The 5,294-nt window shown below is 49.9% G+C and overlaps 1 pseudogene; it reads right to left on the bottom strand.

Annotated features, from left to right (window-relative positions):
* Positions 1–836: 836 nt before the first annotated feature.
* Positions 837–1,671, bottom strand: LOC146187486 (uncharacterized; annotated as a pseudogene).
* Between the last annotated feature and the right edge of the window lie 3,623 nt (positions 1,672–5,294).

Genomic DNA, 5,294 nt, shown 5'->3' with positions numbered 1-5,294 from the left:
ACAACTTTGCACCCTAATATCGTGTGTCACATGATGGTCTGCGTTCTTTAAAGTGGCGGCAAACTAAGAAAACACAACACATGAGAGGAACTAAAAAAGTAGTCAATGAGTGGAAACTGTGGATCAAAAATATGTCCAGAGCTCTGCCTCGACATTATAGAAGCAAGTGCGTTCGCGAAGTAAATTCAGACACTGTCTTTGGCAAATATCGACTATAAGGAGGATATTAGGACGTGTCACAATTTTTTCGAAGCTATCAGTGCGCGGCGTTGTATTGGTGTGAACCAAGCAGGTAAGTAACGCTTACGGTTAACGGAAGGCGATAACCTTAAATGTCAATGTTTAAGATTCACGTGAAAAGCGACGGGGTAGCTGCGCTTGCCCCTACGGGGCTGGGACTGGTACGTCACCGCCGCGTAATTTCGACGGGGGCTAGCCTGCCACCCGATTTGTATCTGTTGTAGGCCGTCATTACACCCGCCACTGCTTCGGTTGTGGACGACGGCCGTTGAGACAAGCCTCTTTCTCTCCTTCTTTTCTTTCTTTCTTCTGTATTTCTCTTTTTGTCCACACGAGGCAGTGGAGGTGGCTCAAGTACAGAGCCAGTAGCAGGCCCGTGTATTTTCGTTTCCCTCTTCCTTCAGTCGCAACAAAGTGGAAAGCGACGTATAGTGAAAGAGCAGTCAACAAAGGTTTTGCTAAGGAGATGAATCACATCTATCGCGTTCACCTCGAATTGCGGTTCACCGATGCATTCTAAAAGATTTTAGTCCGTGAATAAATTAATGACAAACTTTATTTAACCAAAGAGAATTCTTACGGCGGGGGTGGCGCCCTCAGTCCAAGGCCCCAGTGGCCTTTGCCGTCTTGCGTGCTCTGTCGATCAGTTTGAGCTGGTCATCAGGCGTCGAGCAGGACAGGGCAGCCTCCCACTGCTCCGGTGTTGTTGTGGTGTTTATTGGCACTACCTGTGTTTTTTGACACGCCCATGTAACACGGTAAAGTATAGGGGGTTCCCAGCATAGTGGGCATTTATTCTCATGTGTTGTGGGATGTATTGTACTGAGCAGACTCAGGTTGGGGTATGTATTAGTCTGTAGCTGTCTCCAGGCAACCGACTGCTCTCTATTAAGGTCTTCGTGGGGAGGTGGGTAGATCATCCTTAAGGCTCTTTCATGTTCAAGGATGGTTCCATAGCATCTAGTGACTGCGTCCAGTTCCCAGCCGTTGTGCGCCTCCCGGTTGGCGTATGCTCGGCCATTGGCGTCGGCACGTTGGTTACCTTTTACAGTCTCATGGCCTGGTGTCCACGTTATCAAGCATCTCGAAAAGGTGATTTTTCTTGCCTTGAGTATGTGGATAGCCACAGTGGATATTCGTCCGCTGCTATACCTTATGCATGCTTCTTGCGAGTCCGTAATTATTTGTGTAGTAGCCCTCTCACCCTGGTGGGTGATAGCGAGAGCGATTGCCGCTTCTTCAACCTCGAGAATGTTGTTGCTCTTGATCAAGGCGTAGTTGATTTCCCTAAGCTCGTGATCAAGCACGCTGGCTACCGCTCCGTATTGGTCCTCGCGTTGACGTACAATATGGTTTTTTTTTCCCTTCGAAGCTTCTTTCATGTGCCTCCAATCTTGCCTCTATTCTGGCCGTGTGTATTTTCGGATGCATGTTTTTCGGAATCGGGTGGACCTTAATGATTTTTCTTATCTCCTTCGGTGTGCTCCTAGTGCTATTTATTTCTGTGCAAGTATCTCTCATGCCCAGTATATTCAGCATGTTCCTCCCCGTTTGCGTCGGCATGAGTCTTATTTTCTGCGCGAGAAGGTGGGCATGTGCTCGTGCACTGTGTTGTTTATACCCCGTTTATAGAATATTTCCGTCGAGGTGCTGACCGGTAGTCCAAGAGCGCATTTGAAGGCTTTCCTCAGGATTTGATAGGGAACACCACATACAATGCGAACGAGGGCCTGTACCAGCCTACATGTGTCCTCCTCGGACATTCCTCGTCTTCTGTTGGAGATTCTTGCGATCATTCGCGTGATCTGCGCTGTTGTATTGGCTAGCTGCCTGATTCTTTGATCTATACGGCAATTGTTTTGCATCCGCATGTCTAGGATTTTGATTTGCGACACTTCCGGGATCTTCTTCGCCCCTATATAGATGTGTATGGAGCTGTACAAATCCTACCCTCTTCTGTGGACTCTGACCACCTCAGATTTCTCGGGGGAACATTGAAGCCCGCAATGGCGGGCGTATGCGTTGACAGTATCTGCTGCTCTCAGCAGACAGTCTTGGCTGTTCTGTTACTGAGGAAGGGTTTCACGTAGTTGTGTATTCTGTGCCCGAAATCTAAGTTGCCAAGCCCGTCTAGCACTGCCCTGTAACCGACATTGTCGAACGCCACTTTAAGATACAGCGCGAGCAAGATGTTTTCTCCGTATTTCGGGACAGTTTTAAGAACCTTATCCTTGATCTGCAGGAGGACGTCCTGTGCTGTGTAGCGATCACGGAGAACCACGCATCCCTCCGAAGCACCGTGCGCCGCGGAAGACGAAGGGGACAAAAGTATTCCTTCTTCTCCGAGGATGAGTAGCCCAAACGGGCTCCTCGATAGCGCCGCGTTTCCCTCTTTCCTCGCCGGGCGCAAGAGCGCACCGCTAGGCGTCGCAGGCGCGACGCTCATTGGCCGAGAAAGGACAAAGGGCAAGATGCGCCGAGATCGGCGGGAACCGGCTACCGCCGAGGAGAGACGACAGCGAGCCGCGGCAACGGAAAGACGCAAAGTAAATACCTCCCCGTTCTACTTCTTTGTTGTCGCCATCTTGCCCTTCTGTCAGGCCCCATCCAAAAGGATAGGGCAGCCAGCAAGATCATCACTAGCGTTCTTTTGGGAAGACCCAAGAAACATCTGGTCCCGGGAAAGGTCCTGTTCTGTGTTGAGTCGTACTTCGCGTTACTACTTTGCGGCCGTGAGAATGGCTGCCCGTGGTGTGCGATCGCGGGAGCTCGGTGTTTACGGCCTAGACCTCAGAAGAGGCTCGACGGCCTTGTAAGAACCCCCCCCCCAGCTGACAGGTGTTTTCAGAATTCGAACATAGTGTGCGGCATGAGGTATTTGTCCTCAAGGTGGGTCTTCAACCTCTGAAGCACAATTCTTTCGTATACCTTTCGCAAACATGACGTTAATGAAATGGGTCGTACATTTTCCAGGCTGGAAGTTTTTCGGGATTTAGGAATCGTTACTATTTCCGCATGAGACTAGTCTTTCGGAATGGTCCTATGCTCCCAGTGTATGTTGATGAATTCAGTAAATCTGTTGATTGAATTGTCGTCCAGATTCCTTATCATGGCGTTGGTAACGCCATGCTTGCCTGGGGTGGTGTTTTTTGTGGAAGACAGCACAGTGTGTCTGACTTCTTCTATGGTAATGTGCTCGACGAGAGCGGGATTCGCTTCATCCGTATATGGCGAGCTGTAGTCGGTATCCGTTTCGTCGCCGTTGTATCGCTTCTTGATGTTCTCTAGCAGTCTCTGGTCTGTACCTTGGAATTGGTGCGCGATTCTTTGGATCGTTTTATGGTTTTCACATTTGCTATTAATTGGGTCTATGAGAGCCCTTAGCAAGGTCCACGTCTTGGCCAAGCCTAGGCTATCCCTTAGAGTCCCCTGTAGCTCGTTGCATTTCTGGCCCAAGTCCCGTTTTGAGAGCTCTGTCGCATATTCTTCGGCTTGCTTTGTGACCTGGCGACCTTATGCGTGAGCATTCTATCGTGTTTCCGCCTTTTCCTTCTCTTTAGCAACCCCCGCCTAGCATCCCAGTGGTGTAAGAGATCTTTATCCACGTTGGGTGTGCTGGGGGTGAGAGCGACTTTCCTAGTCACTTTTTCCCAGTCCGATTTGATACCAGCGACCCAGTCCTTAACGCAGTGATCTCTGTATCTTCAGACTCCGCCCAAGTGTTTCCATAGGCTTCCTAGTGTGTGAGTCTAGCCTGGCCATATTTTTTTCCTAATCGGGAGGCTTTATTTCAGGATGCGCAATATTCAGTGGTCCGTGCCTAGCGTCTCCCCGTCGTTTTCCCATCTCGCCTGCCTTATTTCTTTGACGAACGGTAAGTCTGGGCACGAATCGCGGTTGATGCTATTTCCCACTCGCGTTGGCTGGGTATGAAATGTGATCAGGCTGAGACTTTTTCGATCAGCTTATCTGGCTAGATCCTTGCCTTTCTGAGTTTGTATCACATAGCCCCAGCTTTTATGCCAGGCATTAAAGTCCCCCTGGATGAGAACACCCCTCTTGCCTGCTGCTTGTTCTGCCTTGCCCATGAGGTAGTTGAAGCTAGCATTCCTTTGGCTGGGCGGGCTGTATACATTAAGCAGGAAGGTTCTTTCTTGGCTTCTCTTTTGTGTAGTGGCTTCAATAAGAACGCGGTCAATGTCCGTTCCGTCGATATCGTGTCTGATTGCGGTGGCAGTTTTGGCAACCAGCGTGGCGACCTTGCTTTTCCCCTGCCCCTCATATGCTTAGTAGCCCGGGAGAGTGACTGAGCAACCGGTTTCCTGTAAGGCGGTTATGTCTGGTGGTACTGGCAATTTGGGATGTGTTGTCTAAGAAGACCCCGCTTTTCGCGGATTCCGTGGCAGTTCCACTACCATATTTCAAAGGTTTCTAACTTGACCGAGCTCTTACGGTTCCTCGCCATGGTCGGCAAATGGCCTATTATAGGGTTTGCCTCTGAATTTTATGCTCGTGAATTGTAGTAGGCGTTCTCTATCTCTAAGCGCCTCTGCTTGGATGTTAGAAATGAGGTTACTAAGATTCGCTAGTGAGTTCAGGGTTGCCATGGGGGCAGTTGCGAATTCTTGCCGTAATATGGTGGCTGGCGGAGTTTGATCTGTTCGAGCGTTGGTGTCGGTCTGCCCTGTTCTCTGGGCCTTGAACTCTTCTATAAGGTCATTAGTTCTGTCTCAATTCTGCTTTTTCCGCCCTGAAGCTGCGGCCGCATAACTCGATGATATCGCTATTTTCTCTTCCTCGTGGGCTGAACACGTGCGGCACTTGAAAATCATTTTTGATTTGTTGCGGGACGCCAAGTTTAAAGTGAGCCAGAAGTGTCAAGTCGCACAGGCGCACATCAAGTACTTAGGACACATAGTGGGAGGCGAAACCATGGGCCCGATCCGCAAACGATATCGGCCATTCGAGGCCTCGCCCCCCCCCGCAACGAAGAAACAGCTCCGAAGTCTGGTAGCCTTATGTGGTTACTACCACGAATATGTTGAAGGCTACGC

Source organism: Amblyomma maculatum, chromosome 6 (assembly GCF_055883805.1).
Source record: "Amblyomma maculatum isolate TAMU_Amacu chromosome 6, ASM5588380v1, whole genome shotgun sequence".
Taxonomy (NCBI): Eukaryota; Metazoa; Arthropoda; class Arachnida; order Ixodida; family Ixodidae; genus Amblyomma; species Amblyomma maculatum.
Note: the sequence above shows the minus strand (reverse complement) of the source record. Positions and strands in the feature narration are given on the sequence as shown.